Raw genomic sequence first — 27,753 nt, forward strand, 5'->3', positions numbered from 1 at the left:
AGTTTGTTGTTCTAGGTAGTTGATGTGCTTGTTCGCATCCTGCTGCAACCATAACCCTTTCACCTTGAGTTCGTTCATGTGCGCACTCCGCCCCATCTGGGAGGCATTTGTTGTGATGCTCACTGTTGGAGTTGGTTGTGTGAATGGTTTCACTTGTGATCCGTTTTCCTTGTTCCACCACACTATTTCCTGATGCACTGCGTGTGTGGCAACCACTAGATCTTCCCAACTCCCTGTGACCATTGCTGCTGTATCAATTCTTGAAATGGTCTCATGTGGAGTTGAATATTTGGGACCAGGTGTATGCATGACGCCATCATTCCCATTAGTTTGCTCACCATCCTCACTGTCAGAACGTGCCCCATGCGGTACAGACGTGTTTCCTTCAGTATTGCCAAAATCCTCTTTGCGCTGGGGAACACTGTGGCTTATATGGTGTTTATTGCTGCCCCAAGATTATCTTCACCTGTTCTGGTTCTATTGACGACTTTCCCCAATGGATTGAAAAACTCAGTTGGATTAGTGTTTGTATCACCTGCTGGATGTGTTCTTTGCACTGGCTGTAGGAGTTTGCTTTCACAAGCCAGTCGTCGAGGTAGGGGTATACATGTATTCCCTGCCTCCTTAGGAATGCTGCTTGGTGCTGATTTGAGCCCGAATGCGAGCACTGTGAACTGGTAGTGAGTCTTGCTAATTACAAATGTTAGTAATTATTATTATTATTATATTTAAATTTATAGAGCGCACAGCTACCCTGAGGTTTCCCGGCGCTAGTAAGCGTTTGTGTCCTTTGTTGATGGGGATGTGTAAGTATGCGTCCTTTAAATCTTTAGTTGCCATGTAATCCCCTTCCTGTACCTGGGGCATTACCGCTAGCAGAGATGTCATTTTGAATCTTTGTGTCCTTATGAACTTGTTTAAGAACCATAGGTCTAAGATAGGCCTTAGTGTTTCGTCCACCTTTGGTTCGAGGAAGTAGTAGGAATAAACATCCTTATTTCTTTCCTTGTACTGTACTATCTCTATTGCCTCCTTGTTGAGCAGTTCCTGTGTCTCTAGTACCAAGAGCGAAAGTTCTTTTGCTGAGTGTGACTTGTTGCTTGGCTTTTTGTTTGGAGGTTGTTTTATTAGTTCTGTACAGTATCCGTAATGTATGATGTTTAGTATCCATTTGTCTGTTGTGCCCTTCTTCCATTCTTGGAGGAAGTACCTTATTCTACCTCCTACTGGTGTTATATGTTCGGGGAACTGCTTGTCTTGTGAAAACTGTTTTTGGACTTTTTTCCTCTTTGGATGCCTCCTTTGAGGTGATATCCGTGTGGGCGTCTGCCTTTTGGCGAAGTCACTTGGAGGTGGGTTGTTGCCCTCCTCTCCGTGCCTGTCCTCCTCCATTGTAGGGGCCTCGAAAGGACTGGCCCAGTGGTTAGTACTGCCAGTTCTGCTGCTGCTGTCCCTGGCCGTTTCCCTGATTACTTTGTTGGAAGGTTTGGTGCGAGGTACTTGGTTAGTTGCCTCCCCTACCATTTGGCCTTCTTGAGAGTGTACCCCTCCTCATTCCTCTGAACTGCAGTACCCCCACTGACCTTGCAGTTTCGTTGTCTTTCTCGAGTGGAGTTAACTTGTCGTCAACTGGTGTCCCAAAAAGTTGTTCCCAGTTGAAGGGCGTGTTCAGGATGTTATTCTGTACCTCAGGCTTGAAACCCGAAATCCTAAGCCATGCGTGCCTTCTCTCTGTCACCCCGATTATCATCTGCCTGCTGGACGTCTCCGCTGCATCCAAGGCCGACTTTAAACATGTGTTCACCATTTTTTTCCCCTCCTCTACCAGGTGGGTTGCCCTTTGCTGGTACTGTTCCGGTAGGTGTCTCAGGAGTTGCCCTACTTCTTCCAAGTGCTGGTATGTAGGTCTGTTGATTAGGGCGTTGGAGTTGGGGATGCAACATTCGATTGACGCACTCAGTTTTACCTTCCTCCCCGCGAGGTCCATTCTCCCACTCTCCTTGTCAGGAGGTGGTCAAGCATTTTGAAGGCACATTGGCCCACTTCCTAGCTGTTGAAGTGATCATTGAATCAGCTGGCACTGATCCTTGAATGTATGCAGGGTCCTTTGAGGAGTGCTTGTACTTCTTCTCTGTTCTTGGGGTTACAGATTTACATATAGCTGGCTCCCTAAAAGCCTCTCTGCCCTGGTCCAGCACACTAGGGAGCATGGGCAGGAATTGACTTCTTGTTTGTGTGGGTAAGAGTCTCTAGGAGAAAGCAAGCCTTGGCTTTCTCCTTCTCCATTTTTACCCCATATGTCTGTGCAGCGTTCTTGACCACCATATTATAGATCCCTATATCATCTGGTGGTATAGGCCTCGAAGGGTATGTGTCTACTCCTTCCTCTGGCATTTCGGCGTCAAGGTCATGCCAGTTTAAGTCTTGCGCCTCCGAGGACGTTGAGTCATGGTAGGTAAGCTGTTCCTCCTCGCCTTCTTCCTTGAAGTATTACAGGGCCTTCTTCCTGTTCTTCCACCGGTTCAGGCGTTTATGGCAGTTCACGGTCTTCGGAGCCCCTTTCGACCTCGGCCGCGGGCTTCAGCAGGATGGTGTACTGACTCATCTTGTCGTCAAAGTCCTTTTTCTGCTGCAGGATGCTCGCCATTTCGGCCTCGAGCCTCCTTTTCTTCCTTTCCATCTCGGCAGCCTGTTCGGCGTCGAGGGTTTGAGCACTTCGCTTCTTGGTAGTCAACGTCGTTGTCGAAGCAGTTGTCGACCCTTCCTTTCTCGGCGTCGAGGAGTCCTTTTCGGCGGCTTCCTTCAACGACCTTGATTTTTCGTGGTTTTTTGCCGCCCGGGAGTCCTTTTCGACGGATACGCTGGGCTCTTTGTCCTTGGGTGCAGTTGCTTTCGTCAAGAGTTTGGACTGCACCGTTCCCTTCGAGGACTTTGTCTCACTCTTTCGATTGTCGGTCTAGTGTTTGGGGGTTGTTGACTCTCTTACCTCCTTTGACATTTTCTTATGGACTTCGACGACCGTGCAGTCCTCTGGTCCTTCGGCGATGTTGTCCTCCTCTCCACTGGAGAGGTTTAAGTCTCAGAGCGATGGAGGTGGCCCCTGCCCCTGCATGGTGTGGTTCGCCCTGCTCTGCCTTTCTCTTACTTCGAGGGTCTTGGGTGTGAACGCCGAGCACACGTTGCAGTCCTGCCTGTTGAAGTTGAGTGGCAAGCAGATGTTACAGACTGGATGCTAGTCCTTCTGGACGTATTTGTGGTGGCAATTGGTGCAAAACTTGAAGGGGGTTTTGTCCATTCCTGCGCTCAGGGAGCCCCCTGTGTGCGCATTCTCGTGTGAACTTCTATTTCTCTCGAAATTTTCTTCTCCTTAGTAGTCTCGGCAACCTGGCCTGTAGTCTGGTGCGATAACTTCGATTTTCGTGATTTTTCATGTTTTCTGATGATTCCTCTTCCAAAACTATGTAACTCCTCGACAACGATCCAGACCCAACAGCGGAGAAAAGAATGGGAGCTTCCGGAGAAAGCGCATCGACGTCACGAAGGACACCAAATCGTGGTATGTGGACGTCCACCCGGGCAACGAAAAAAAAGAGAAGAAATACTATAATTCCGGACCCAACCACTAGATGGTGGAATATTGGACGGCATGGTGAATCCAAAAAGATTCACGCTGCAAAATGTTAACTTCTTCTTCAGGAAGAAGTTGAGAAGGTGCAGGTCGAGGTTAGGATGAAGTCCTCTGTCCTTTTTGGGCATCAGAAAGTAGAAAGAATTGCAACCAAAACCTAATTCTGATATGAACACTGTTTAAATGGCCTCCTGGGCCAAAAGAACAGACACTTCCAGACGGACCAAGGAGAGATTATCCTTCGCCATCGGGTCATAAGTAGGTGGCATGGAAGGGGGGGCTTCCAAAAAGGGAATGGCGTAATCCTTCTGGACAATCTGTAAAACCCACGGGTCAGATGTTATCAACCTCCAGTGGTGCAGGTGATGGCGTATCCTACCCCCCACTGTGTGCCAGAGGAGGTAGGAGGACAAACTAAAAGGGTTTGGAGGTTGCTGATGTCATGGGGTGCTGGACTTGCCCAACCTCTGGCTACCTGCCCCGCGTGCTCTGGGGGAATGGGTCCTCGGCCACGAAAAGGCTGGGAAGCCTGTTGGCTGAGTGGGTACAATCGTGGTTGGACTGGTGGACTGGACGTTGGTGGACTGGGGTTGTAGAGGGGCCATGGAGAGACCCATGGGACTAGCCGTAGTTCTGCCATCCTGAAAACACTCCAGTAGTAAGTACTACATCTTACCAAAAAAGACAAGAGTCAAAGGGCATGCATGTCCATGAGTGAGGCTTGGACACCCCCAGACAATCCAGTGGTACTCAGATGGGTGTGGTGTCTATGGGCCACTTACTTTGAAATACCCCTGCCCAGCGAGTCTGTTGTATCCAGTCTAATGGCAAACTTTACTGTGTTTTTCTTGTCAGCAATAGCTTGAAAGAGTATGGCTTGGACCTCCTCTTAGACCAGAGGCAGTACTTGCATAACTGAATCCCAGATCGTATGCAAATATCATCCCAGCAGCCGTGCTCACTTACTGCAGTGCTAGGCTGGCAGGAGAGAACATTGTCTTCCATAGGTATCCAGACTCTTGGATTCCCTATCTGGTGGAGTGGTAGGGAATGTGTCAGGATTGACCCTGGAGGTGGAGGCTTCGACCACAATGCTCTTCGGCTTAGGGTGCTGGGTAAGGAAACTAGGGGTCCCCAGAAGCGGGCGATGGCATTGGGCAATTGTCCTGTGCAAAGGAGTACATTTTGAAAGGAGGAATATCCCGGCTGAAGCATCTTTGTCAAGATAGATTTGTCTTGACTGCCTCTGATGGCAACTGAAGGTCCAAGACCAAATCTGCCCTACACACCACCATAGGGAATGAGGCACTCTCCTCCATAGGCATGTTAGGGGGAGAGTCCAAGCCAATGTCAGATGAGGTGTCTAACCCACAAGTATCCACCAGTTTGTTATACGAGTTGTTTAGGAAAGTGCCCTCTTTTGAAATGGTCACTCCCACTTTTTATCTGGTATCTGATGCAATTTTGACAGAAGTGCACTGGGTTCCTGCTATGCAGATCACCAAGGCCAGAACTCTTTTCCTAAAACTGTACAACTGTTCGACCAACTGGCAATATTTTTAGCACCCCCTGTACGCCCTAGTAAATGGTAGCCCTGGTACCTAGGGCAAGAAGGTTAAAGAGGATCCCTAAGGGCTGCAGCATGTATTGGGCCACCCTGAAGGAACCCCTCAGCACCATCATGCAAACTGCCATTGCATGCTGTGTGCCATGGTGCAGAGAAAAGTGAAGACACACCATGGCACACTCGTGTGCCATGCCTGCAGACACTGCATGCAGTATAGTGAAGTAACCCCTAGAGCAGGCCTTACAGCCCTAAGGCAAAGGTGTACTATACTACTGCCTGAGCAGATATAGCCCTATAATATCGGAGTACATTCTTTGATCTTGTAAGTGAATAGAGAAGCCATATTGAGAACATGGGCTTCAAACAAGTATTTACGAGTTCCCCAGCTACATGATGGCTTCACAAACTAGAGATGGTTGGCATCAAACATCTCATATTGATGAACCTACTTTGATTCCAGTGATGGATGTATTTAAGCATGAGCCCAAAGGGCACCTTAGAGGTGCATCCTGAAAACCTACCGACTTCTAGTGCACTGAATGACTGAGGTAAACAAGCCTGCCACCACAGAAAGGTTTCTGACACCCTGCAGATGAGAGCCCACACTCTCTGAGGGCAGAAAGAATGCCTGCTCCGGCTGGAGGTATTCTCACAGAATATATACCTTTTTTTCACATGCGTTTACAACGCATGCCATAACAACACGGTTGTTACAACAACCGTGTAGTTATTTTGCATACCGTTACAACGCAAGTCGGAACAACGACTTGCTGTAGGGGGCGCTGGATGTTGGAATAGTATAATTTACTATTCCAACTCCTGTCTATGCGGACACTAGGGAAGGTGTTTGATTTTAAATCTAACATCTTCTTCCCCCTTAACGCAAGTCGTTTTTCCTAGTTGCGTTGTAATGGTATGCGAAATAACAACGCAGTTGTAACAACAGCTTTGTTATGGCATGCGTTGTTCCGCTTGCGAACTAACCGCTGTTTACCGTTGTCACCTCCTCCAAGTAAGATGGCTAGGTGATGAGCATATCACGGCATAAGGCTTCACAGCCGTCTGCTGCCTTTAATATGCGACCCAAGGATTCCACAGACAGAGAAAATGCTGCCCCAGGGCAGCGGGAAAATGAGCTAGTCAGGAGGCGTGTTTCCCCATGAGGCTAGTTCCACCCCTAAGGTGGGGTGCCTGATGTGAACACAAAACTTAAAACTCCACCATCTTGGCTTTGGCAGAATGTGGCTCACTGGGCCAGGATTACGCCTACTTACCACAGGAAGTGGTCATGTATAGGGTATGGACACCCTAAAGGTAAGTAGCCCATGGTCTACTATCTGTCACTCACCTTAACGCCCCAAAATTGAGTATTTATGACCCCTGATGCCAGGAACTCAGATTTGAGGGATCCAGAAGAAGAGTACAAAGAAGGGCAGCAAGACGATGAGAACAGAAGACTGCTGTGGACTTTTGTCACGAAACACTGCATGCCTGCACAAGTCACAATTGTTACCGAGTGAGTTTTCCCGCAGCTGAGCAACTACCAAGAACCTCAGTAGACTGCCAGTTCTTTGCAAATTGTCAGCAATCTTCCTTGGAGTAGAGGAGCAACTCCCCTGAAGTTCATAGGCCCAAAGAAGTAAAGTCCGGTTCACTGAGTTGGGGCTCTCCGTTAGCTCAACGCAGCAGTCCCAGGACGAGGTCCCTGTGTTCCTGAAGGTCAATACCTGGGTGGCCAGACCCCTTGCAGCAGCAAAAGCCTGTTTAAGTCCAGTCAGGACTTTTAACAGCATCGAGACGGAGTAGGTGTCGAGGGACGTCAGCACCGCAGAGACCCACTTCGAGAGTGATCCAGCAGTCCTGATTTTTGCACCCTCAGACGGCGAGACTGGTGATCACAAGCACCTAGGATGCACAGAGCCCAGCCGACTATCACTCTGCACCAGAGTATCCTAGCCCGGGTACTGACGAACCGGCTAGGCCCCTTGTTCACAGGACCCTTGTGACCCGAGCTCCCTTTTGGGAGCTCCCAGACTTGTCCCCAGGTCCCTCTCTGCAGCATGTTTCTAGGTGGCCCCTCCGTTCTTCCCACTGGCGTAGTGCCAAGCCATGCCTTCCCTGGACCGGAAACAAGCTTCCGAGGACCGGTTTCTAGCATTTCAGCTGTCTTCAGCCCGGCTTGTTTGAATCCAGTGTCAAAGTGAGCAAGGGACTCACGTCTGAGCATACCCTGCCAACTTGTGGCAAACAAAGCGGTACAAAAGGGGGTGGTGATGGACGGAGCATCTGAACCAATCAAACACTCACGCCAAGTCAACAGATCTGGGTATAATCCATCACCGTTTTTTAGCCCACTCTGCCACCCCAGTTCAAACAAGGGCATATGCAAATCAGTCTGACCCTGTGCCTCATGGGAACAGTCCAGCCCGAACTGCCAAACCATGCCTTCCCTGGACCGGATTCAACCTTCCTAGGACCGGTTTCTGGTATTACAGCCATCTTCAGCCAGGCTTGCCTGAATCCAGTGGCAAATTGAGCAAGGGACTCACGTCTGAGCATACCCTGCAAACTTATGGCGAACAAAGCGGTACAAAAGGGGGTGGTTATGGACGGAGCATCTGAACCAATCAAACACTCACACCCAGTATACCACACCTGACATTTATTCTTCTCAGGGGCGTTGTAGGAGGCACAGGTTATAGTACTGCAGACTTCCTTGAGATTCATGTGCTTTCAGGTGGAAGATTAAGATCTCCAAATTCTATGATCTGGGAAGGCTGATCGCAAGATTGAGGGACCTGGGATAAGGGTGCCTGATTTCTACATGGTTCTGCGTTAGAAGGTCGGTTTGTTGGGAAGCCTCCTGTGCGGAACCAGTGACAGCTCGAGAAGAGCTGTGACCCAGGACTGGCGGGCCTATGTGGGTGCTGCCAGGATGAGCATGAGGGACATCTGCCAAAGCCACTGAATGACAATGGAAGAAGAGGGATTGGAGGAAAAGCGTAGGCATATAGCCCAGACCAGTTCATCCATAGTGCATTGCCGCTGGACTGTGGGAACCTGGAGGCGAAGTTTGGGCATTTGGCGTTTTCTTCTGTTGCGTACAGGTCTATCCACAGGAGTCCCCATCTGTGAAAGTTACGGAGAAGGACTTGCTGGACGAGTTCCCACTCGTTGATTTGCTGCCGCATTCTTCTAAGGAGGTCGACAAAATCGTTGTTTATCCCTGGAAGGTACTCTGCTAACAAATGTATTTTGTAGCAGAGAGCCCAACGCCAAATGCTCGGGGATAGTCAAGAAAGCTGTGGAGATCTTGTTTCTCAGGGATTACATGCCTGTCATATTATCAGTCTGGACAAAAATAACCTTGTCTATCAGGTGATGTAGGGCAGCCTTCAACGTTAGTTGAAAGGCTAGAAGTTCCAGGCAGTTGATGCGTCCTGGTACTTGGTCTACTACGTGGTACGTGGTGATGGCATCACCACGCCACTGAGGGTGTCGGTATTGAAATAAGGAACGCAAATCCTAAGCCTATATACGAAGAAGTGCGATACATTAATGAACACGAGCAAACTTCCTGAATTACAACGTGACAAATGCTATAACCACGAAACCAGAACTACACAAATACCGGAGGAAGTGCAATATGATATTCGGATTGCATAGGACCCAACGAATTCAGTACAACTCATGTAAAATATATGTGCCCAACTAAAGGACCTATTCTAAATCCAATAGATACCACTTGAACCTCGTGGGTTGAAACTTAAAGAACCATGCATCTAACTAGATCAAGACGCACCGCTTAGGAACTACTTGCACGGCAAGAACATCAGGAGTAAAATGCAATTATTATTTGGGGCTATACAGAATTCCTGAGGAAGGCATTCGCCGAAACGCATTGATTGGATTAATTGGTTCTGTATATCATCATTGTGACTGTAGCTCTATTTTTTTGTATCCTTATTTATCTATGTGATGATCTAATATACATGTTATGTGGAAAGAAAATGTATAATCAACAATAGGTATAAATGAGATTGATTATCAACAAGACAACAGAATTTCTTTTTTAAAAGGAAGAAAATCCATACAAAAAAAGAGTATTTAATAATAAAAAGAATATTTTTTTACATCTTTTTGTTCTATTGTATAATTACAAGTGATTAACGTTTAGTTGGTTTACATTTGTATGCACAAAACTTGGTGCTGTGTGCTTAGTTTCAAAAACTACCAAAAGCCCTGAACAGTCAGATCATATAAGTGTGTGCTCCACCCCCTAAGGGAGGTGTCCGTTGTAACAATCCTCTGCAGAACTCGGACGAGGAAAGGCTGCCCCTACAACATGTTGTTAATGTTCCACCACCTTAGAGAGCGATAAGTATGGTGGTCGATCAACACTCGATTGTCCCAATGACCCTCTGCCAGAGACCACTGCTGTGCTAAGCATTCTCGAAATGGGTGGATGTGAAGCCTGGCATGAGGTACTGTGGTAATGCAGGAGGCCACCACGACTGTTCTGAATGACCTGTTGATATAGTTGTAACAAGGGAAGCAGTGCCTGAAAGGACTGTATCCTGGCAGGATTTGCATAAGCTATGCCTACTTCTGAGTTGAGAAGAGCCCCTAGGTAGGGCTGAATCTGTATGGGTTGCAGGTGGAATTTTGTGGGGTTAATGGCAAAACTTAAGCGATGAAACAGATCTTTTGTGACCCTGTGTTCGCGGCACTGCTGGAGGGTTGCATTTTCGATAAACCATTCTATCAGATAGGGGAAAGCATGGACGCCCTGTCTGTGCAGGTGTGCAGCCATCACCGCAAGGCACTTGGTTAATACCCGAGTTGCAGTAGTGACCATAAAAAGAAGCACTTTGAACTGGTAATGTTTGCTGTGGACCATAAATCAGAGGTATCTGCAATGAGCCGGATGTATTGGTATGTGGAAATAGACATCCTTTAGATTGAGCACGGCCATAAAGTTGCCTTGCTTGAGAAGCGGAATGACATCCTGAAGGGTCATCATGTGAAAATGCTCTGACAGGATGTATTTGTTTAAGAGCTTGTGGTCCAGAATGGGCATGAGGGACACATCTTTTATGGTTATTAGGAAGTGTAGTGTGTGCACTCCGGTACTCTGCTGATGGCAGGGGACGGGTTCTATAGCCCCTTTGAGGAGGAGGGCTATGACCTCCTCCTTGAGCAGAGTGTGACGTTCCAGTGAGAGTGTTTGTGAGGTGGAATGGTGGGAGGCTTGAAAGAGAGCTCCAGACAATAACCATGTTGGATAATATCCAACACCCACTTTCCCGAGGTGAACGTTTGTCATGTGGAAAAGAAGCCTTGTTGGTGCCCCCAATCCCCCCCACCACGACAGGTGTTGTGTGGTCGGGGGGAAGAAGTGGAAGTCAGGGTTTTATGGTGGGTGTAGCTCTTTTTGGGGTGCTACCCTCACCTCTGGCATTGTTGCCCCTATAGGACCCTCAAAAATAACCCCTGGAAGTGGATTGCTGGCCCTGGGTGCACTGATACGACATGGAGGTTTCAGGGGAGGCAGTCTTTGTGCCTCCACAGTAAATGGCCGACTAAAGGAGCTGCGAGGCGCAGATGTTTGCAGTGCTCCCATCGCTTTGGCTGGCTCTGTATCCTTTTTGATTTTTTCTAAAGCTTGGTCCACCTACGGACCAAAGAGGTGGTCATCATCCAAGGGCATGTTCAGGAGGCTCTGCTAAACCTCCGGCTTAATGGCAGAATGCTAGATTTGACCCTTCTGGCAGCAGTGTCGGCTGCATATAGGGTACATCGGACAGAGATGTTGGATAAGAGCTTGTCCTCAGAAACTATCTCATGACCTCTGCTCCTGCGCTCTTAAAAGAGATATTGAAGGAGTGCCTCCATTTCGTCCCAATGGACCTGATCGTATTGTGCAAGAAGGCCAACAGAGAGGGGGCGTGGCCAGGAACATGGCCGACTAGCAGCTTCTGCAGGAGCTCCGGCAGCGCATACGGAATCCTGTGTAAGATCTGACCTTTAGATTGTCCACAACCCCCCCAAAATCTGTGTCACTAGCTTCCCACACAGAGCGGACGACTCCTGGGTTGAATTAGAGCAGCCTGAGAAGTGCGGAGGTGAAAATACATGGAAGAACTGTTTCGGCGGGATGCTTTTCAAAATGGAGAATTGGGGAGACTAGCCAGCGGCGCCAGTCTCGGGGGTAAAAGTAGATGATGTGTCCGGCCTCCCTGGGACGTCTGCCACTACTCCTAACCGGTGAGAAATGGAGCGAACGGCTTCCTCCGGCCCCTAGTAGGCAGAGACTGGATCCCGAAGGGGATGGCTGTCGGGTGACGCAGTGACGGCTCAAGTGAGACCCGAAGAGAACTGAGGACACGGCTGTGCTCCCTGCCAGACTCCCCTGTGCTGTGGCCAGAGGAAACAGAGGTACCGGGCCTCCTGAAACACGCAAGGTCGGGCAGGGGCTCCAGCGTAAAAAAGAGAGCAATTTCTCCATAGCAACTAGCAAATACAGAGAATGGGCAAAATCACACGCCCAGAGGTGAAGGAGACCCCGACTGAACGTGGCGACAACCAGATCCAGGAAGCAAACACCACGGGCCTGAGTCCACACACGGGTGAGAGGGACTGTGCGTGGGCGGTTAGAGGCATTACGAGATGCTCATCCCGCTCCCCCACCCGCTACAGGGGAAGTGCCAGACAAAGAACTGCGTGGGGGGATGATTGACCCTTCCCTCATATGGCGGATTAACGGCCAGTCGACGGTATACCTGGTGGGAGAGAGCCTGATCAATGTGGCCTCCTCGGGCTCCCCCAACAGACTAGGAAAAAGGGTCCTGCCCTGGGCCCCCACAACGGAAAGAAACCCTTATGAGGGGATGAGACTCTACATACTGAAGAACCGCACAGTACCCCTCTCACCCCCCCACCCCTGACCCCCGAGTAAAAGTGACCAAAGGTGGAGAGGGATAAGAAGAGACTGCACCTACAAAGAAAGGGAACCACATAAGTGAACCCCAGGGGAACCTAGCAATTAGAGGCCCCCAAGATCCAACCACTGAAGAGGCGCCACAATACCAAGGAAGATCGGTACCCCATGAATGGCCCAACTGCAAAAAACTAACAAAATGGGCATGCATTGAGACTATGTTGAACTTACAACAGGGACGATAGGTCGAGGGCGAAAGAAGAGAGAGGTGAGTCTTGGACTCCAAAGAAGACTAACAGCACCGGACATAGAACCTAAACACCACAAGTCAGTGGGCCACACAATAGGGGCGAACATTAATGATCCCCCATGAAACACAGAAGAGGCTCGTACACGAGGAGACCAGACTGAAAGAGAGAGAAACTGAGGCATGCGGGTGGGGAAGCAGATGAAGAGAGACTCCTAAAGGTGATCGCAAAGACCATACAAGAATTTCTACTCGGTCCGAGATCACTCACCAACCAAGTGTCTTGCTGCCAACGGCGGACATCAGAAACCAATCTCCTGCGCCCTCTCTGCGCTGATTGAGATGCGGCATAGTATAAATGGAAGAATATTGGAAGCAGACACCCAAAGGAATCCAACTACAGTATACTAACTATAGACACCACCTGCTCAAGACAGCAATCATCTATCAATAGTTACCAAAACCAGGGATAGGAGAGACCTGGGGAAGAAGAGGAGTGGGAGATATTTGTGAGCCGTTCTAACCTATACAAATCTATGATGGCAAGAGACAAGGACCCTAAAACGCAAAAACAGGGCAAGATGGACAGATACACAAAAGTTTTGCTCCACCACCTGAGACAGAAGGAGAACCTCAAATACTGCCGGACAACGCAGCCCTCCTCAGGCGATCCATACCTCCAGAGAGGCCACTGAGGGGAAGATGGCAGAAATACGATCACAAGTAACCCTACTACGCCAGGATATGTATAACGTCTCAGACAGAGTAACCTAAGCAGAGACCCGTTCAGAAATAGAAGACACATCACACAACTTAACAAGCATTTACAATGCAACGGTTTCGCCTTTGTAAAAGTTAGAGCTATTGGCATTGTAAATGACAAATTTTGTATTTATGTGTTGGTTTTGAAAACAGATAAATAAATGACATTGTCATTTACAATGCCAATACCTTAATCTCTCACTAATGCGAGACCTATTGCATTTGCACACACACACAGAGCACAAACACACACACAGAAATGTGGGAGGGGGGGGACGAGGAGCAAAACGGCCCAAGTGATTGGTTCTTTCTGAAATGATAGTGATGAGCTAAAACGATAGCATGGAATGCACTGCTAGTGATTTTGAGTAAATCAAGCATTTCCATGTGTCACTTTTATTCTCTCCCAGGAATGTGCTGCCATCATTCTCACCTAAGATCCCATTACTTGTTAGACATGAGGGCTGATAATCGAAAAAACAGGTGTAAGAGCTCATATGTTGAGTAGTTCTTTTTCAATATGCATTGCTGTGAGTATATGCGTGTTTGTGCTCACATCAATAAAGAAGGGAGAATTTCGAATATATTTGTAAATTAATCCACCTGCTCTGGCCACTCCCCAATCCTCTCCCATCCTGCATTGTTATGGTGGGCGAGAGGGTTTAGTATTTAACTGACAGGGGAAAACTTGGTCAGCAGACGCCATGAGAGTCAAAGTAGATGCAATGCCCCATGACTCTCCAGCAGCACTCCGGGACTGCATACCTTTGCTTCGCCCACTCGGGCAACCTCATAGACAGTGGTCATTAGTAACAATAGTGTTTGCCAGAAATATCATGACCAAATTATCATTTATAAAGGAATTGTCCAGGCTGCCTGACAAAAGGGTCAACTCCCCCCCTCTGCAGCACTGGCCTTTAAGAGCCAACATAACTTTCCCAGAAGTACTCCTATAAGTGTCTGACTTTGCCCCAGCAAAATTAGCTTTTGAAAATATATGGCATGTCAGCAATACTCCTGACTTCATAATGCAGAGCACATCCATGACAACTATGCCACCAGCCCAACCAAAGATTCTGTGTCTTGAGGTGTTTACAAAGAATCCAGGAGTTTGCCCCTACAACAGCTTCTGCACATACATCTATAAGAGAACATCTTGCTGCTTTGAAGGCCTTTCACTGGTTGCCCATTACAAAGGGAGCCACCTTCAAAACCCTGTTTATGCCACACAAAGCCATGAATAGAACAGCACCAACCTTCCATCAAAAGATCAACACACACTACCTGAAAAGATTACCTCGCTGTAGATTGACACCAAAACTGTTTTTTTCTGACTTACAAAAAGAAAACCATTGGTTGCACATCTTTCTCTGTGCAAGCAGCAAAACGATGGTGCTCACTCCCAGTGGATGAAGGGTGCGTTGAAGCTCACCTGACATTCAGGAAGGCAGAAAAGACCTGGTTCTTCCTCTCTGGAATCAACTGACTGTACAAGTCACGCCATGTTCATGGAAAAGCCAGGCTTTTCCATGAACAGAAAATAAAAAAAGAAGAATCCTCCGTCTGTGATCATTGAACTTTATGTCCATTGAGACATCTTTCTTGCTTGAACTTTACTTAAGTGTGCAGCAGGTTTTGCTTTTCCTGAATCAGAGAAAAGAACTTTGAGTCCGATCTTGAGGCAGGAATAAGGATAAAGGACATTAGACTGAGGTTATTATACATTCCATTGAAACAGTTTGAGGGATCTTGTAAAAATCTATCTATTGGTCTAAAGATGCAGGTTATGCATCTATAATGTAGAGGGTCTGGGACATTCTATTTGCATATTTCCAAAGCTGGTATATCATCAGAAAAAGTATCTGGACACTTCGTTTTCTAAATCAAAAATAATGACTTTGAAAGAGACAACTATCTTCTGTTTTATGTCACAGGCTAATATTTTCATTAGTCGACTCAGTCTTGCCTAAAAGATGCTGCACTTATCTAACATGGACTGATAATCATTGTTCAATGGGGAATTAACACTTTTTTGGAGGGTGATATAGGTTTGAAAAGCGGGTGGCTCCATTATATTTTATGGAGAAATTTTCTTCGTCAGGAGGGTGCATTGAAGTAAAAAGGTGTGGCACCTGTCAAATAAGTTGACAGGTATGAGTGTACCAAATGATACCATTGTACAGCCATAAAAACAAAACAGTTCACTTGAATTAAAACCATTAAATAAATAAGAAATACATTTATAGTTGAGAGGGACAGAGTTTGGCAAAAGTCATGTCCTGATGGATGCAATAGGTCAAAGAAGGTGTCCCTGAGTACCAGCGTGCTCCTGCAGCCTTATCTGAGTGCCTTGAACCGAACACTGCAAGGTGTTGTGTGAACCTGCATGTGCTGCAACATACCAGAAGCAACATGCGCTCCCTGGTGATGTGGAGCGGGGGGGGGAAACATGACAACACCTTGCTAACATTAGTCGCAGAATTGACAGTATATACATTAACCCAGAGAAAGAAAGTAATTCCCCTGAAACAGCCAGAAATAAAGGGCTGAGTAGGACAGAGCTTGCTGAAGGTCGGGGTACGAGGTAGCAGCAAGTCAAAGCTGAGCGCCCTCTGTGGCTTTGGGTTCTTAAAACCTCTTAGGTGCTGCCATGAACTCCAGAAGACTTTTGTGTGAATTGACAGTGCTTGACAACACACCGGAAGGTGCGCGAGCACGTGCCGACCAGGCAGATCAGGCTGGTGGTGTGGTGCAGAAGAAAGATGCGACGTTATTTTGGGAGCTTCACACACGCCTGTCAACCTCTTGCCTCAAAAATGCAGGTGAAGTCAGGCATTTCAGAGAGTGATGTGTGTTCCCTTTAAGGTCGACGGAGGATAGACACATTTTTGAAGGGTGATATTGACTTGAATAGCAGGCAACTGTAGTGAAGTCTTTGGAAACATTTTGTTTGTTAGGCGGTGAAAAAACCTTGGCACAGGTCAGATGCGGGTGAGTTGACAAGTCTGCCAATGTGTGCACATCTTCTCATTCTGGGGGCACTTTTTCATGGGCTGCAGAGTCGCAGAGAAGTGGGTCCTTACTCCCATCTAGGAGCCCTCTGCACTTATTAAGAAATTGTCCCTGATGCTCAAATGTAAGGCACTCCCTCTCGAGGCATGCCACTCCATTTTGCAGCCCATCCAAGTCTGCTAATCAGCATCTTTTGTGAGTGGGAAGACAAGATATTCCAGACATAAGACATCATTGGTGATGTGCAATCTAAATAACTGTAGTACAAGTAGTTTGGGCACACATCTGGGCATACTATAGTACAAAAATCGACTAACCGATGCACTACTCACAAACGTTTGTGCACACGTCTGTGTAACTATGGTATGCTAAAAACAAGCAACGGAGAGTGAAAGTGGAGGGGGGGCGGGAACGGGCACACGGGGAGGGGGGCGGAACGGACACACGGGGAGGGGGGCGGAACAGACACATGGACAGCGGGAGGGGGGGGGGGGGGCAGGAAGGCAAGAATTAAGAAATTGTCCCTGATGCTCAAATGTAAGGCGCTCCTCTCGAGGCATGCCACTCCATTTTGCAGCCCATCCAAGTCTGCTAATCAGCATCTTTTGTGAGTGGGAAGACAAGATATTCCAGACATAAGACATTATCGGTGATGTGCAATCTAAATAACTGTAGTACAAGCAGTCTGGCATACTATAGTACAAAAATCGACTAACCGATGCACTACTCACAAACGTTTGTGCACACGTCTGTGTAACTATGGTATGCTAAAAACAAGCAACGGAGAGTGAAAGGGGAGGGGGGCGGGAACGGGCACACGGGGAGGGGGGCGGAACAGACACACGGACAGCGGGAGGAGGGGGCGGGAAGGCAAGATTTAAAAACAAGCACTCACCTGGGCTTCCTCCGGCGGCCGTGGTCGGCATGGAATGACAAAAACAAACCCTAAAAAAAAAAAAACACGAAACTCCGCCCACCGCCGCGATGAAGACATTGCAGAGGCGGAGAGCGAAAAAATCGCGGGAACGCCCCCGAATCTGGTCCGGCCTTGACGGACAGATCCGGCTCCCAATGGCTAGCCTCCATTTATGGAGCTAGCCAATGGGAGCCGGGGGACGTTCCTGAAGCCCATATTATAAACAATAGATTTCGCCTGCGCCGAAAAGCTGCTCAGAGCGCAGCCTTCGGCAGGCAAAACCTAAAAACTGATGTTTCCAGCTTGAAGGCAGCCATGAGAGAGGTGACATGGAAGGTGAACGATGTGGAAAATAGGGTAAGGAGAAACAACCTGTGCGTCACAGGATTTCCAGAGGGAACAGAGGGCGCGGATCCTGGAGGCTTCCTGTTGGCGTGGTGCAAAGATTTCCTCCCTGCCGCAAGCTTCTCATCCTGTTTTATAATCGAACAAGGACATAGGATGCTGACCACAAGGCCGCCGCCAGGGGCCCCTCCAGGCCACTGACAGCTCGATTTCTAAACTTTCTAGATAGGGTCCTGATTCTCAGAGTCACGACGAGTGGGTGAAATCAAGCATGCTAACACAAAAATAATGATCTTCCCTGATTACTCACGTGAAGTTCAGAAGATGCGGCGCACATTTGAAGCAGTAAAAGTGAAGCTAAGAGCCCTACAACTCCAATACATGATACTTTTCCTAGCCAAACTAAAGGTTTTCTCTTTCAGGGCAAATCTCACTTCTTCCAGACCCTAGAAAGAGCATGGGCCTGGTTTGAGAAGCCCCCCCCTCCAAGGCGAGAAATTGGAACTACTGGCTCGACACATAGACATACTCTGAGAAGGGCAGATCCCAATCAACAAAAGGGAAAAAAGAGACACCTTTCAATAGGACTGTGCAGAACCTGCATGTGGACGCCACTAAAGGGGCCCCCCACACTGGAGAAAGGGCTCTGAAGGGGACTCGACACAAGCCAAAGCCAGCAAATTATGCTCCAACCAGAGGCAGTCCCCACTCTGAACTTTCAGATGAGGAGTACCTCGCCCATACATACAGTGACCATCCGCACCTTCGAAACATTAATTGGCTCAAAAAACAAAAACTGACACTGAAAAAGGAAACCCAGACACCCTTCACCAGCAGCCTGGCAAGACAGCAAGGAAAGCTGAAATATGGGCTTAGCCACAGGAAAAAAAAAGTAAACGGCTGAGAAGCCTCCCCCCCCAGACACCACTATGCTCAGTCTTACTGGGCCAACCACCTTGTTCGAAGTTTATATCCTTTTGCCTGTTTGTGTAATATGATAGAACAGCTATGAAAAGGGGTAGGAGTACAGACCTCTCAGGCTATACCTGTGCCAGGTTGTCATGTTGAAAGTTCGAGGGATGGCCTTGAGAAGTGGGAGAGTGTGGGGCGGGGGGACAAGTTGAGGGAAGAAAGATCTAGAAGTAGATTAGCAGTTATGTTTTTTTCTTGTTCAGTCAGCAGTAGGAGATCCAGAGTCACAGACAGGGACAAGGGAAAGGAAACAGGTAGGAGAGCCCTCCCGAGCAGAGAAGGAGAAAGAGAGCCCCACACATAATGGGTGAGGAAGAATACACACTGTTGATGTGGAAACAAGGTCAAGAGAGGGCTAGTTACAAGCTATATCAAGAAGCTCAAACCCAACATGGTCTTCCTACAAGTGACTCACTTAATGGGCACACATTGCGCTTTTTTGGGTAGGGAAACCTACAATGCGCTCGCACATGTGGGCTTTTCCTCCCGAGCAACGGGTGTTGTGGTGTTAATTTAGAAAACGCCTCCCTTCCAACCGACGAAGACCTGGAATGACCTTAGTGGTACTTTTGTGACTGTACAGGGCACATGGGGATGGTGGGAGCCGACACGAATTAGTGTTTATGCACAGCCACAACTGCAAACCCAGACATTAGATGCATTGACTAAAATCCTATTAGAATCCGGGCCCTCTACACACATCATGGGTGGTGATTTTATTGACATAAGTGACCTAACTCCAGACCACATGCACATAAGCATTGCGACTCGACTTCCCACCCCACTGGCTGAATTCACAAACTCCCTGAGACTGACCAACCTCTGGCGTCAACACCACCCAGTAGCCTGCACCTATTTATACTTATCCGGGGCACAAGAGTCTTCTCCAGACTTGACTACCTATTTGTCCCGGTGGCAGAGATAAAAAAAAATATATTGAGAGGGTGGAGTACTTAGCAAGAGGAATATCCACCCACTTGCCAATTTGGCTAACGGTGGGCAGAAGAGGGCACAGACAACGCTCAGACTGGAAGTATGAATGCATGTGAACTACACAACAAAATAACTTCAGGGAGTAATAAAAATTGAGACTGGGCTCTAGTTTAGTGAAAATGAGGCCTCAGTGCCCTCGGGGACAACCCTATGGGAGGCCAATAAAGTGGTAATACGAGGTAGGATGCAGGATGTCATAGCGAGGAAAAGAAGTGGGGCAACCTGCCAAGTAAAGACAATCACACGCAGAGACTCAGAGCCCTGATGGAGAATGAGGTATAGACCCAAATTCAGGCCTCGCATCACTGAGTCGGGAGACAGGGCAGGGAAACTGCTGGCCTGGATAGGCAGGACGGAAAGAGAGGCAAGATGGGTGGACACGATACATGAAAATGAACGTACCACAGCACACACCATAGTGTGGGCATTTGCCCACTTCTGTACAGGGCTTTATGATGCCAGGCCACTAGCAGAAGAGTCAAATATAGTTGCCTACCTTGATGAAATAGGTACCCCCTCCTTGACCCGGGAGGACTGAGACGTCCTAGACGAGGATATTACCCTGGGAGGAGTATTAGATGCAATCAACAGACAAAAATCAAGGAAAACCACAGGTCCAAATGGACTGCCTGCGGAGCTCTTCAAACAAAATGCTAACCTATTAGGTCCCATCTTTTAAATATGTATCACACAGCACTGAAGGAGGAAACAAACCCTGCAGACCTTTGTAATGCTACCGTAGTGGTGAGTCACAAACCAGGGAAGCAGCCAGAGCATTGTGTCCCCCATCACCCAATCTCACTGCTTAATGTTGAAACCAAAATTCCGGCCTCCATTCTAGCGACTCGACTGCTAGTGGTAATCACGTCTCTCATCCACCGTGATCTATCCGGCTTTATGCCCAAATGAGCCACATGCCTTAACCTCCGTCGCTTGGCCAACTGGCTAGAGACGGTAAAGACAGGCCCGTCCACATCCATTTCTTTCTTTAGACACGGAACAAGCTTTTTCTGGCCGTTTATGCGCCAAGTCCTGGTGAAATTTGGATTTGGATAGTTTTATAATTTGGGTGAATTTGCTCTACAATAACCCAAGAGCCAAAGTTTGAGTTAATGGGACACTATCAACAGATTTCCCACTAAAAAGAGGAACCAGGCAGGGTTGTCCTCTGTCCCCCTGGCTCTTCGCCCTGATATTGGAGCCGCTGGCATGTTCAATCAGAGTCTATCCATGAATAAGCAGTTTCCGGGACAATGAAGGATGCCTTAGAAACAAACTGATCTCTCTTAATGCAGAAGACATCCTACTTTACATAACTAACCCCAATGAGACACTCCGACTAATACTGCAACTTTTTGAAGAATACGGTGAACATGCAGGATACAGTATAAACTGGGACAAATCAAATCTATGCCCCATGGGAGGTACCATTGACACACGCGCAATACTGGGACATATACCTGTAGCTAGGGAGGGATTTAAATACCTGGGACTGTTCATCTCCACTAACAAAGTAGACTGCCTACACAATAACATCAAGCGGGTTATCGCAGAATTCCGAGAGGACATTGACAGATGGCAGCGACTCCCTCTGACATTGCTGGGCAGAGCAGCCATGTATAAAATGACCACTCTTCCTAAGCTACTCTACATTTTACAAAGCACATACCAGTGTTCCAGGAGCAATCTTCAATATAATTAATTATGAACTCCGTACGCTTTTATTAAATGGGGGTCATCCAAGAGTGGCGTTACAGACATTACAATGCAACCAGTAAAATGGAGGGATCCCACCGCCAGACATACAGTCTTACTATAGGGCCACACACCTCATTGTAATCAATGAATGGGGACATGCAGCGGGTGACCACCCAACATACGCTCCGGAAAGACTCCAGTTCCAGAAACACACTGATTTCTGCTACATATATGGAGGCCCAGGAACTCGGGCCTGTTGCCTGTCACACAGAGATCGATTGAGGGCGGAGAGACAAATGCAATGGGACAAAAATGCCGACAAGGGTGACACCACCCTGGAAGGGTAAGAGACTGCCCGAAATATCCGGACTGCAGGGCTTTAAGAAATGGGACATGGCTGGGATCTCTACCATGGGCAATATCTTACAAAGTGGCAACCTAATCATCTTCTCGACACTTCAAGCCGAATACCAAATATCACATACACAAAAATACAAATACCTGCAATTGCAATACGCCTGGATAGCAGAAAAAAAAAGACACAGCAGACATCCCTGAATATGCACCACTAGGTTATTGCAAGAGGAAATACCTTCCCAGGTAGTCTCTTGGACATACAAAACTTTAATCAATAACATTACCGATAAACTGAAGTCCCTGCGGTCCAAATGGGAAGACACTACTGGCCAATTAAAAGATATTGATTGGGAAGGGGCATCGTTGCACCCAAGAAAAGTGACAATTAAGCTATGAATAAGACTAATACATTACAAAATACTCAATAGGGTCTACTTTGATAGGGCCTAACTACACATCATGGGGTGAGTGGAGTCACCCAATTGCCTACTCTGCGCCACAGAACGGGGTACTTATATACACACACTATGGGAGTGCCAACATGTTCAGAGCTACTGGGCCCAGATAATAAAAGAAATGAATGACATACTAGAAGTGCAGGTCACCATAGACCCTAAATACATATGGGTTGGAATCTCCATGGAAAGTGACCTTCCCAGATACAAACTTATAATGCAATCTAGGGCTGATAGTTGCCAAAAGAGACATCGCTAGAAAATGGAGAGCTTCAGACTTGCCCACACTGGAAAGCCTCAGAAGTGCCCCCACTAAAGGAGTGGAGAGCTAGTATGGACTTTTTAGAGCTAGTGTGGACTTTTATATGGGAGCAGAGAAGACAATATATGCAACCAGAGGCTGCCCCAAAAAGTTTACTAAGATATGAGCTCCATGGCTGGGCTTATTTGGCCTAGAAATAGAAGGGGTGGGAATCAACAACATGCACCCACCCACACAAGAATAGAATACAATCTGTGACCCCCATCACTCCATACACACAAGTTAACAGGAAGAAACCAACGCTGGGGAAGTGATTTCTGGAACATATTCTTGTATCCGGTTCCTTGGAAAGATTACTGAATGTATCAATGCAAAGTGGACTGTGTACAGGGATTCTTTTACTAATGTAATGGCTGGCGTTTTCTTGTTAGTTGTATTGAAAATAATAATATATATATTTTTTTTAAAACAAGGCCAACAGAATTAGCTATTTACCAGTGGTTGACCAATTGGGCGGCTACCTGTTTTCCTGCAGCATCTAAGCATTAGTGAAGGCTAAGGAACTGGGTGAAGTGATGGTGTGGTAAGGGGCCGGTAGCCTTATCCGCTTTATTGCGTTGTTTAGCTGGAATCGGAATGTCCATGGCGTCATTGAAGGACAACTGATGTTTTCAAAGTGGGGTAGGTGCCCGTAGTGCGTGCATGGATGCGGCCTGTGTGGGGGTAAAGAACGAAATGGTTACTTACCTGTAGGAATAGTTTTGCAGCATGAAGAATTTTCTAGATTCACATGCTGTGCATTATTCCGCCATCTAGCGGTTGGGTACGTAACGCCTCTAGAGTGTTAGCCCTTCCTCCTTCTTTCTTTGTTTTATTTGGCTTTATCTGTCCCTACCATTTGGTGCTTAGACCAACTTCTCTTGACGTCACATACCCCTCCCTGGAAGCTTTCACGAGGGGTCGCCATCTTCAAATTATTTTCCCAACATCTGTCTCTCGGGGGTTTTGTGGTGTTCTATTTTATAGTATTTTTTCCGTTTCTTGTTCCGATCTGCTCTCTCATCTCTTGGGGATGTGGGTGGGTTGCATGTGAATAAAGAAAATTCTTCAAGCTGCAAACTACTCCTACAAGTAACCATTTTGTTTTGCAGCGTCAATCTTTTCTGTTTCACATGCTGTGCATTGATTTTGTAGCTGTTTTTCATCGTTGTGGAGACTCTGTTAAAGAGGAGTTTGGGCTTCTAAATAAATGTTTCAGTACTCTCTGTCCATCTGAATGTCGTGCAGTCGTTTTTTGTGAACGTGTTCACTGATAAGTGGTTGCCAGGCATAGGTCTTTTAAAGGAACATTTGATAGGAAGGCTATTGTAGCTCCTTTCTTACGTGTCGAGTAAGCTCTAGGTTTAGCTTCAAGTTGTAAGCCAGAGGTCCCGTGACATATCTGGATTATTTGAGTAATCCACATTGAGATGGTGTTCTTAGTCACTGGTTTCCCTTTGTTCCTTTGTTATTTTCTGCGAGCAATACAAAGTTGTTTTCCCTTCCGGATTCATTTTGTTTTCACTATATAATGCATTAACACTTGTCTGGTTTCAAGTGTATGTAGTGGTCTCTCTGCCTGAGGCTTTGGGTCTTAGAAAAAACTTGAAATCTGAATTGTCTGGTTTATGTGAAACTGTCATGTGACCTTTGGGAGAAAATGAGCGTGTGTCCTCATGACTATCCTGTCTATGTGTGTATTTGCATGCATGGTTCCTGGATGGCAGGTGCTTGCAACTTGCTTTATCTTCTGAAAGATGTAATCGCGAATAAGAAGGCTGTTTTAAGTGTGACTACTTTCAAAGAGGTTGTTCTGAATTGTTCAAAGGGATTTTTCATCCGCTGGGTCAACACTACATTAAGATTCCATTTAAGTGTTAATACACTTCTTGGTGGGGCTATTCTTTTAGCCCCTTCCAGAAATCTTCTGATCATCGGAGTACTGAAGTAGCTTCTGCTTATATAACCCCTTGTGTAGGCTACGATTGCAGCTAAATGTACATTTAAAGACAGATAAGTAACCTTTCTGTCTAGCAGGTGTGTTAGGTATCGAATAACTGAAGTGCCCCTTGACCTGTAATGTAAGAGGCCAGATACATGGCACCACTTTGAGTATCTCTCCGACTTGGCTGTGTAGGATTTTCTTGTTGTTGGTCTTCTTGCTTCTCTGGGGACTGCCATTGATTCTTCAGGGAGTCCTAAGTATCCAAACTCTATGTCTTCAGGATCAATGGTGATACACTGCTGGGTTCTCAGTGGAGAACCTTTCCTCCCTGCTTGGAGAGCAAATCTTGTAACACTGCTAGTGTCTGTACACTGTTGTGCGACATCTCTATAAGGTCTGAGAACTAGGTCTGCCTCTCCCACTGTGGAGTGATGAGTATCAAAGTCATTTGCGATGGTCTGCATTTGTTGATTACTAATGAGAACAGTTGGTTCAGGGGGGAAAAGCATAAGAAAATCTCCCTGACCAGTCTATTGACAGTGCATTCACCGAGAGTGTCGGGGTGGTTGTCTGGATACGAAGGACGGGCATTTAGCATTCTCTGGTGTTGCAGAAAGGTCTATGTCTGGATGTCCCTATCTTCTGAAGACCTTCTTGATTACTGTTTGATTCAGGTCCCACTCGTGTGAGGTGGAGGCTTGTCTGCTCGGCTAGTCCGCTTCCACATTGTCTTTCCATGGTAGATGTATTGCTGTTATGCTTATTGGTCTCTGGATGGCCCACCTCCAGATCCTTTGAGCTAGCATTGAAAGGACAAATGATTATGTTCCACCCGGTTTGATGAGGGAGAACATAGTTGTTGTGTTGGTCCGTTTGAATTAGTAATTATTTTCCCAGCAGCTGTTTCTGAAAGGCTTTAACCCCTTAAGTGCTGCAGTCGGCCGTTGGTCGTCACGAGCACTACCTTCGTAGTGCTGCGCACGTCCAACGGCCGACGTGGCCCCACCCGTTTGTTGGAAGTGCCGCACTGCCGCGAAATCGCGGCCGCAGCACACAGGTTAAAGGCTAGGAACACTCTTTTCAGCTCCAGCACAGTTATGTGTTGTGCTGCCTCTTCTCCAGATTACTGATGGGCAAGTTACTTACCTTCGGTAACGCCTTATCTGGTAGAGACATGATCTAGCCGCAGATTCCTCACACTTGAACTTCCAGGCGTCAGCTGGATCTGGAAGATTTTTCTTAGCAGTACCCCGTGCGCGCCGGTAGGTGGTATCGGTCAACTCCATGTTACGTACTCGGCGTCGTGTTAGTCGTCGTTGAGACGTCTGCGTCGTCAATATAACCACCACTCCGGCGTGCTGACCACAGTACTTTTCACAATTTTCCACACCAGAAGTGTGAAGCTATGAAGTGACTGACCATGGTGTGTTAAAATATTGAACAACTAGGGCCCTGAATGGGAACATCCCTGACACTTAAAAACAGTTCTGCAGTGCAGGCAGGATGGGTGGGTGGGTGGGTGGTTCGGTAAGGAATCTGCGGCTAGATCACGTCTTTCGGAGATATGGTGTTACCGAAGTTAAGTAACTTGTCCATCTGATAGAGACATCTAGCCGCAGATTCCTTACCTTTGAACAGATACACAAGCAATATCATATCCAGAGGAGGGACTGCGGAACGGCCTATACCAGAAAGTCCTGCAAAACAGAACGACCGAAAAGGCCTTCTCTGCGAACCAAGGTTGCCCAAGTGGCAGCCTGGCAGATATCGGAAACAGGGACACCACACTGAAGAGCAGTGGTAGCTGCTTTTGCCCTGGTGGAATGGGTCTTAAGCCCTTCAGGGCGATCTCTCTTCACCAAGGCGTAACAGATTTTTATACAGACGATAACCCATCAGGATATAGTCCTCTTCTGAACAGCACAGCCTTTCTTTGCACTCACTTATGCTATAAAGAGTTGGTCATCCAACCGGAACTCTCTGGTATGATCTAGATAGAAAGATAATGCGCTTTTTGGGTCCAGACGATAGTGACGCTCCTCTTCCTTGAAGGGTATCAAGGCCGCGCGGAGCTAATGCTCCCTGGTGAACCTTCTTGACTTCTCGAGTGGGCATCCCGCCACGCTCTTTTCTCACCTAAACGGCGTTTGCGCGACCGGAATGCAGGCTGAATACAAGAAGATTCTTAGCGCCCTTCTCTGATCTGACATCTCGGAGAAACGAGCATGGATGTCCCCGCCGAGGACATGGCCAAGATGGCGCCTGCTGAGCAGTGAGGTCTTGCCCAGTGCCATGGGAGCTGAACTGTGTGCCGCCGGACCCGTGTTCGCCCATCTAACAGTTCCCTCTCCCTGGGTCCAACTCTTGAACGTTGGGGGGGGGCTCCTCACTGCGGTGAACTGACAGCATAACGAGCGGGACACTTGGAGGTTACACCGAGTCCAACAGAGGTGAGATCTCCCCCGGTGCGGGGGAGGGGCGCTCTATCACTGTACTGTCGATGACATCCGGGTGATTTTGGTCAGTGGCGCTGATGATGCCAGATGGCTGTGAGGAGCACTTCATTGTGGGGCCGTTTTTCATCTCCTCGACTATCTCCTCGTAGATGGTGCCGGACCCTGAAATGGCAGGAAAACGAGGACTATTTAGAGCGTCTAATCCTCTCCTGGGGTGTTGCGCGAGGAGACCTGGACGTGCTGGACAATCATTGCAGTACCTGTGTCCACTGATTGGGAGATGCCTATCATTGTGGAGCCATTTTTGTCTCCATGGCGAGCTTTATATGGCAAATGGCTCTAATTGTCTCAGCCCCAGCTTTTTCGACCTGCTCTTAAGATGGCCTCCATAACACTTCCCTTCTGGGCCATAGAGATTCATGGGGACTGACTGAATATGAACTTGCAATTGACTCGTACCCCCTGCCTGAGTTATAGATGGCCGACTCAGTGAGACACTCTGTGATGCTTTTTCCTCCCCTGGTCTATAATCATTGATCACCTTCGGGACCTCAACCAGCCTTAACCCGTCCCTGTCCTCGCCTACCCACCAGGACCTTTACACCGCAAACTTCCCCAGACAGCTGAGACCTAGCTATTTTTATCTGATGCCCGTTGGAGCTACCCTGCGAGCTAAAGGGGAGATGGACTTTGGACTCCTTCCTTGACCATCACTTACCCAGCCGGACTTTGGGCAAACTCTCCTGCGACTCTCCTGACGTTATGTCCCACATCCCTCGACCCCCACCCCTCTCCGCTCTTACTCTTTCCAGCTTCAGACCTTTGCCCTCACCTGTCCTTGCCCTTTGTCTCCACCCTGTTTTTCTGTTAACTTCTTCCCTTGCCACTTGAGACCGAACTATTTTGACTGATGCCCGATGGAGCTACCTGGTTTAGCTAAAGGGAAGACTGGCAGTGGATTCCCTCCTTGGACGTCACCTACCCAGTCGTCTTTAGACAGACTTCCTTTCCTCTCTCCTGTTGTCTCTTCCCTCATCCTCCCTCTTCTCACCTCACCTCCCCCCCTCCACTACTTTTCTCTCTCCTTTCTCTCCTCTTTTAATGTATTGCTTATTTTTTTACGTTATGTGTAATTGTTGATCATTGTCTGTAACATTGT

General features: G+C 47.6%; 1 protein-coding gene and 1 pseudogene across 1 annotated transcript in view; both read right to left on the reverse strand.

Annotated features, from left to right (window-relative positions):
• Positions 1-27,753, reverse strand: part of LTV1 (LTV1 ribosome biogenesis factor) — a 235,808-nt gene that overhangs the window by 73,483 nt on the left and 134,572 nt on the right. The window lies entirely within an intron of this gene.
• On the reverse strand, positions 1,424-27,367 carry LOC147708481 (uncharacterized; annotated as a pseudogene).

This window comes from Lissotriton vulgaris, chromosome 6 (genome assembly GCF_964263255.1).
Source record: "Lissotriton vulgaris chromosome 6, aLisVul1.2, whole genome shotgun sequence".
Classification (NCBI taxonomy): domain Eukaryota; kingdom Metazoa; phylum Chordata; class Amphibia; order Caudata; family Salamandridae; genus Lissotriton; species Lissotriton vulgaris.